This window comes from Vulpes vulpes, chromosome 13, assembly GCF_048418805.1.
Source record: "Vulpes vulpes isolate BD-2025 chromosome 13, VulVul3, whole genome shotgun sequence".
NCBI classification, from domain to species: domain Eukaryota; kingdom Metazoa; phylum Chordata; class Mammalia; order Carnivora; family Canidae; genus Vulpes; species Vulpes vulpes.
Window position 1 is genome coordinate 83,251,898 of NC_132792.1, and position 8,505 is coordinate 83,260,402.

The following is an 8,505-nucleotide window of genomic DNA, read 5'->3' on the forward strand; positions in this document are numbered from 1 at the left end:
ACTCTCTTTCTCTCTGTCAAATAAATAAAATCTTTTAAACATAATAGGATTAATAAGTTATAGCTCATACATGACACAGTTGTATTAAGGATTAAATATTGTAATGCATAAAAAGGACTTGCTACACAAGATGCATTAAACTATAGCTGTTAATTATTATAGTTTTCTTATTAGCTACAGTCTGTTCCTTCTCCTATTCAACTACATAATGTAAAAAATATTTAATCAGACTTCTGAGTAAATTAGTATCATCTGAATCCATTCCCTAATATCTGAGCAGACCTCAGCTTGTAAGTCATCTTGTGAATTCCTGTCTTTTTACTACTTGGATTTTCTTCTCTAAATTGCCAGTCACCCTCAGTTTTTGTTCATTTTGATTCTACTTTTGTAAAATAAATGTCTAAATTGCTCCTCTGGGATTTCCCCCTCCCCCTTAAGATCAACAAACCAATAAGCAAAAACAAAATACCAACCCACAAAATATTACTACCAAATAGCCAACAGGAAATCAGGTGCAGGTTTATGTTGGCTTGCTGCCAAAGGCTCTTTAACCTTAAAGTAATAGAGAGATTTTTGAAGCTATAGGGTTTCCATAATAGTTTCTTTCATAGAAGTGGCCAAAATTAATAAATTGGTGATAAATTGACCATGATTTGTCCATGCTTATATTTTAGCGGCTCCATCCTCCAAATCTACTTGTTCTATAAAGGGATGTTTACAGATTTACTTCATGTTTACAAAGTGTACAAGATCTTTACGTAAAGATATTAGCTCCTATGCACTATGATTGTAATATCAATATAATTTTTAAAAACTCAACAAACTGTTTTAATTACTGATTATAATGTGTATTGGTCTAATTTTCAGGATTTTTTTTATACTTGAGTTTCATTGACCTTTTGTTGACCTTTTTAGGTATGTGGGTTTATAGTTTTCATGAAATCTGGAAATTTTTATTATTATTATTATTATTATTTTCTCAAGTTTTTTCTGTACCACTTCTACAGGAACTCAAGTAACATGTATGTTGTTCCACAGCTCACTGATGCTCTATTTTTCAGTATTTCTCTATGTTTCATAATTTTTAACAGTTGCTCTTTGTTGTGTCTTCAAACTAGTTAATCTTTTCTTCTGCAGTGTCTAATCTACAGCTTCTCCTATTCAGTGTGCTGTTCATCTCATGCATTGTTGTTGTTTTGTTTTTGCTTATTTTTAACCTAGAATTTCAATTGAGAATATTTTATACCTTTTGCATCTTAACATGCCCCATATTTCCTCTACTTTCTTTAACATATGGAATATAGACATAATAACATTTTTTTCCTATACATGCTACCATTTACAACATTTCTTGGTCTGTTTGTGTTAATGGACTGATATTCTCATTATGGATTGCATTTTCCTGCTTCTTTGCTTGCCAGGTAATATTTGCCTGGAATGCCAGACACTGTGAAATTTATCCTGTTGGGTGCTGGATATTTTTATAATCTGAGATTTGTTCTACAAACAATTTGATCTTTTCACGGCTCAGTTTTAAGCTTTGTGCATACAATACCCTTCTAAGTTGCTCTACTTGCCCCTCCATTAATTATCAGGTTTTGTACCCTGGCCGGTGAGAACATGACCTTCCCTTAGCTGTGTGTGTGAGTCACAGGGATTTCTCTCTCTACTTCTTAGGGTGCTTCTTTCCTTTGTGTGTGGTTTCCTTTTGTGTGTGATGATCCATCTGAACTAGCTGAAGATCCTCCAGAGTGCTCTCTCCCTGCACCTCTCACCCTGCACCCTGTCCTATTCTCTACCATGTGAATTTCTGCGGGAGCCTCCCCAGATTCCCAGCTCCCTCTCCTCAAGTCAGGGAGATTGCTGGATGATTTTGGGATGTTGCCTCCTGGATGGACTAGGCAGTGGAATGGCGCAATGGTGGGCTCTCTTCACTTGTTTCCTATCTCTCAAGGATCAGTCCTATGCTGCCTTGTGTCTGGTATAGAAAACTAGTATTTCATATCTTTTATCCTGGTTTTTAGTTGTTTCATTTGGGAGACGAAATCTGGCCCTTGGCTGAAAGCAGAAGTGCTTTGAAGAAAAAAGTTTTTAAGGAAAATTGTGTGGGTTAATTTTGGAGAAAGCTCCAATTTTTTTGCAGAAACACCTACCCTCCTGATATCTTGCAGTCACAGTGTATAGGATCTGACATTTCATGTGATAAGCTTGTAGAAAGGGAAGAAGCCAATATTTTATTGAAAATGAATGACAGCATTTTAGTAAAGAAAAATGGAGCTCCTCTTAAGACTAACTAATGGCATTTTAAAGTTATTATACTTCATTAATATTAGAGAAAAAATCTATAAGAACAAAAAATACTCTAGATTAATTGTGGCCAATTGATTGGTTTTAATTTAAGAGTACTCAGAATTTCCATACTTGGGAGATTTTTTAAAAATGTCTATGCATAATAATATTAATGAAATGAATTAATTTTCCCTCATGTTGTTTAGAGATCACTTAAGGAAAATTTATACATATTCTTAGAATGACTCTTAAAAAAGTTTTAATTGAGTTGGCAAAATGGGGAACAAAATTATTAAAAATATATAAAAAGTAGAGGAACAGATTTATTAGAAATATTTTTTTCCAAAAAATAGAGGAAGAAATTTATTAGAAAACATTTATTTTTTCTCAAATAGGTATGTTAGGGATAATGGTAAATTGCTTCAATTTTCTCTCTTGCTGTGAGTAGGAGAATACTTTTGAATCTTGACTTCTTCTAAATTTCTAAACATTTACTAGATGGGAAATTTAACTTTAGGCCAAATAATATACCTTGATTAAATAGAAGTAGTGTTGTACAATTACTATGTTTATATTTCTTTTTGTTTGCTACATACACAGAGTTCTTCTATTTCAAATAGTTTAAAAATTTGTGATGATAGACCTAAGATCAGGCATGTAGGACCTGTTACAATGGTGTTTATTGTCAATATGCTGTACAGTGTGAATTGTTTTTTTTTTTTAAGAGAGAGAGTGTGAGTGGTGGGGTTGGCGGGGGGGGGGGGGGTTGGAGCAGAAGGAGAAGGAGAGAGAATCTTAAGCCACACTGAGATCATAGCCTGACAAGGGGCTTGATCCCACAACCCTGAGGTCATGACTGGAACTGAAATCAAGATTTGGCTGCTTAACAGACTGAGCTACCCAGGCACCTCACAGTTTGAAATGTTTTGGTATTGTAGAAGTATGTTAAAATTTAGTGATTTGCTTCTGTATATTGGCTACTGGCTAAGCATAAAACAGGTGATTAATTTATTCTATAGGAGTAAAGAATCTACTTTTTAGTAAATCGAAGTCATATTTTAAAATAAAGGAACATTTTTCTACTTTTATTTCATGGAAATTCATTTCAAAGTCTTCTAAAACTCCTTTCAATAAATTTTATCCACTGGCTACTAAATGAGCAATACCAAAGAAAGTTGGCATATGTTCAAAGAGATGTGTGTTAGATATAAGATATAATGTACATTCCATTTTAGCCTGAAAATAGCAGCCTGTATTACATGTGGAAATAATGTAAGATTCTATTTTTTAGTGTAGAATCACTAAAAACATCTTGGTGCTCTAGATTCTTTGGCATTTCACCCCACTATTTTCTTAGTAGACCTATTACATTCCCATTTGTCCTCTGGGATTTGGTCTCTGTTATTGGCCTGCTTGCCAAGAGAGAAGGTAGGGGCCAATCCCAAGGGCTGAGCATTGTCTTATAAGGAAACTGCCTCATTTGGGACCTCTGCATGATCCTCAAACAAGGGGGGGGGGTCGTCTTTTAACAAGGAGAAGTAGGTCATTTCTGCAAGCCTAATGTGTCCAAGGCAATCTGGGAATTCAAAATTCCTATCTGCATCCACCAGATATTCCCAGCCCACAGTTTCACATTTTCCTCTGTTCTTCATCATGACAATCTTACATAAGCAGACTGCTCCAAGCCTTCTGCCCTTGTGCAGTGATATCAAGATGGGGGCAGTCTGCATAATTCACAGACTGTCCAGCCCATATGGACTCAAAGTAAGTTATACCCTTTAGTTTAGGAGATATTATGGTTTTCTGGTTGCTGATTCTTTCACCTTATTTCTCAGTGTATTTGGACCCTAGGCAGGTAAGTAGGGAAGGGATAAGTAATATATATTTGACAATATTCTTTGAAAGCAAAGAGGGAAGGAGTAAACAAATTAAAAATATTTTTTGAGAACAAAATTATTTTAATACCCAGATCCAAAAAATGTATCACAAGAAATGATCACTCCACATTAATATCTCTTATTAACAAAATTTCAGCAAATGAAATCCAGTAATATATAAAATGATCATAATGCTGAAAGGTTGATTTCACATCTGATAATTAATCGTGATTCACCTTATAAATAGAATAAAGGAAGAAAACCATATAATCCTTTACTAGATGTAGAAAAGTTATTTGGTTGATTCATGATCAAAAAAAAAAAAAAAAAACAACAACTGAAACCTGATGAAATAAATCTATTAGAAATCTACAGCTAACATTATACTCCATATACTTTATACTTTCATATTTCCATTTAAATACAACTTAAAATGTATTTTTTTACAATTGAAAAATGATAGGGGCACCTGGGTAGCTCAGTCAGTAAAGCAGCCAACTCTTGGTTTTTGCTCAAATCACAATCTCAGAGTGATGAGCCCCACATCAGGCTCAGCTGGGAATTGGAGCCTGCTTTAAATTCTCTCCTTCTCCTCTGCACTTTCCCCTGCTTATGTGCTCACTTTCTCTCTCTCTCTCTGTCTCTCTCTCTCTCTTTCTCTAATAACTAAATCTTTAAAAAATAGAAATGATGTGTAATGTACATGGTACATGATATTAGCTGTAGATCTCTTCTATTGCTTTTATTTACTCTACGAAATAGAAGAAAAGTCAAAGATGTTCTCTTTCAGAGTTTCTTTTTTTTTTTAATTAATTTTTATTGGTGTTCAATTTACCAACATACAGAAAAACACCCAGTGCTCATCCCGTCAAGTGTCCACCTCAGTGCCCGTCACCCATTCCCCTCCAACACCCGCCCTCCTCCCCCCTTCCACCACCCCTAGTTCGTTTCCCCGAGTTAGGAGTCTTTATGTTCTGTCTCCCTTCCTGATATTTCCCAACATTTCTTCTCCCTTCCTTTATATTCCCTTTCTATTCATATTGTACAGCTAGTTCAATAAGACAAATAAAAGTTACAAAATGAATATAAACTAGATAGAAAGAAGAAAACTAGTCTTTATTTGCTAATAACATGACTATCCACTCAGAAATCCACAGTGTTTTAATATTAATACCTGTAACAAAGTAGCAAATCAATAAATTACTATGAAGATCACAGTGAGAACCGTGTAGCCACTTTTCATCAACTGAAATTCTAAAGGAATAAAATGTTGAGGAATCACCAAAAGCAGTGGAACTTCAGCAGTCCTCTTAGTGAGTCCTGGACCAAAAGCGTTCTAAATGAGCAGAATGAACCTTTGGGTTCATCAGGCCATTCTCCTGGCATGCCGTGTAAATGGAGTTAATACTAATCTCACTAGCTTGGATGGCTGCTGAATTCCGACCAAGAACATAAGAAAACAGTATAACAACAATATGTAAGCAACAATCTTGGTCAAGTTGGGTCAGATACAGTTGTTTCCATAATAAGGTTGAGCCACTTTTAGCCATAGCTGTTAGGGAGGCTCTCAGCCCAAGCTCAGAACTGCAAGTTTGGCAGCCAGTACAATTCAGATAGGGGTTAAAACCAAGAAGAAGGCATCAAACTAATATGTAGTAACAGGTCTTGAGGCAAGAGGACAGACCCTGAGTTATCCAAAATTGTACTTCAATTGGGCCCACCTAGGTAATCCAGGATCATCTTCCTCTCTCAAAATCCTTAAGTTAGTCACATCTGCACATGGTCCCTTTTGCTACATGAGGTAAGATATTCATGGTTCTGGTGATTAGAATATGGACACCTTGTCTACTATGACCCACCCACTAGCACCCAAGATCCATGTCCATCCCCCCATGCAAAATATAGTCACCCCTTTCAATATCTCCCCAAACCTCACACCATTGCGACTTCTTAGTCTTCTTCAAATCAATTGCAAGTATTCCAAAACCAGTTAGCAAAAAACAGCACAAGGATTCACAATGTAATAATGCGCTGGATTCCTTCTATAATATTTTAGTTTCTTTCTGCAATGATATCTTCCTCACTATCACTGGGAATACCTTCACTTTTTAACACGGCAGTAGTTTGGGAAGTGTTCCTTCCAACAGTATAATCCTGGCAGTAGTTATAGTTGGCATGGCCATTCTACATTTGGCTGCAGGCTTGAGAGTACTTGACCAATTTTGCCACGAGAAGACTGCTCTGAGAAACTGATACCCCACATGCTGTTCTGATCTATTACTAACAGTCTGTGCTCTGGTTGATAATCCAGCTTGCCAGATGCCTTTTTTTTTTAAGAAAAAAATTCCTATCTTTCTGACTTTTCTGTAAACAACTGGAAACATTCTCACCAGTAAGTTTGAAAACTTATCAGATTGAAATGTGTTAAATGTAAGGCCAGTGTGCAAAACTTCATCCATGACTTGGGTCACTACTTGTATTAGTAATAAGATCTTTTCTTGCCATTAGTCATTTTGTCATTGCAACACACCATTTACTCCTCAAGTCTCAAGCTTTGCAAGGAACCATAGTAGTTGAATCAGAACTACACAAACATTGGTTTTAAATGAAGGAGTTGACTTCACTGCGTAGAAATGAATAGTGTTTCCACTAAGAAAAAGCATCAGTAGCTGAAGCAGGGATTGGATCTACAAGCACCAAACATGATACCTGGTTCAAACCTAAGACTTTCCCTCCACTGTCACTAGTTTCAAGTGGATGTTATAAATGGGAAATGATAAGGCCATTTGCTTCACTCCGAGTATCTCAGACTCCAGCCCAAGGCTCTTTCCTGCTTGGCCCTTTGTCATACAGTCACCTATAATTCTACTTTCAATGATAATTGTGGACTAGGCTCATTGTATCTTAACATACCTGTTCCACGAAGGTAAGCCATATCCCTAAGAAGGTTGCAGGGCATCATTTTGCTCTGAATCAACAAGATTTCTGAACTCTTCGTGGTTGTTATAGCCCATTGGACTTCTCACATGAGCCGGCCAGCCCTTTTGAAACTAACAAGAGAAATTTGAGTTTTCAGACTGTATGGCACTGTGCCTTTTCCCTCATCATGGACTCTTGTCAATGTCCCATCTCCCCCACAGGTGCATCAAAGTTCTAAATGTTGACCTGCCTGAAGGCATTGTAGACTGTTTGATCCTTGCCCCATGAACATAACTGCCTGACATATGAACCATGAAAAATCTGGCTTGAGTTTGGAAAAACTTCATCTGAGAAAAATTCTTGGCTTTCTGAAGGATAGTCAGCAATTCCCCAGAATTTAATATAATAGTCAACAAGATTAATTTATGTTATATGAATCTGTACCTGGCTAACTATGAGACAATCCTCTGGAAAAAATAATAGAATCAATATAAAATATTGGTAACATCTGATATTTGACAGAGCAGTAACACAGGGCCAAATATTTTTTTAAAAATTATGTGCCTGCATCTTTGGCTCTCAGGGCAGGGGGATTGAAAGACTAATCTTTAGAGTATGATTTCTTTTCCTCCCTTCAGGATTGCTCCACTGGGAAAGATCTGGAAACTGGGAGCAACTCTAGGACTCTGAGCCACATAGTTTCAAGTGGACTCTAGTGACCTCTATGACTCCAGTGACCTCACCCTTACAGATGCTCAAAGGTCACCTCCTCAGGACTGGTCAGGGGCGGGCATGCAGGTGAATGTTTGCTACCATATCAGATAGTTGTTGAAATTTTACTATCTTCAATCATTACTACTAAAGGCAAAGTCAAACAATCCCTAAACCTTATATTTAAAATAACTGGAAAAATATTGCTAGATGAAATAAGAGGCTTTTATTTTCCCCCTTGTCCGAGATTTTAAATATTAGGGATATTTCATTATACTTTCAATTTAATCATTATCTCAAAGAAGTCCACGAAAGTGTGACTGGATCAAAGTCTTTGGGATTCCGCTTTAGTGGCTAAGTTAAAAAATGATTTGAAATGATTTTTTTCATGTAAGCAACAATAATATTGTTAGTTGTGGACATGTAATACCATGAAATGCACCTAGAATGTTCTGTAATATTATGTAATAGATATAATATGCAGTGTAGCTGCTGTTATTGCCTCCACTTTGCACATGAAGAAAGTGTGCTTTGGGGAGGTTAGATAACTAACCCAAGGCCACAAGCAAGTTATTGGTAGAATTGTAACTTGACCCAAGATACGCCTGACCCTAAGTTATACTTTTAGGGAGCTCTCAACTACTGCCCTATACTACAGCTCCAGGGAGATTGAACAATATGACCTAGCTTTTGAAACTAACGTGCCTGG

The 8,505-nt window shown here is 36.4% G+C and overlaps 1 pseudogene; it reads right to left on the minus strand.

Moving 5' to 3' along the window:
- Positions 1–5,301: 5,301 nt before the first annotated feature.
- LOC112925247 (solute carrier family 41 member 2-like) lies at positions 5,302–6,625 on the minus strand (annotated as a pseudogene).
- Positions 6,626–8,505: the final 1,880 nt, after the last annotated feature.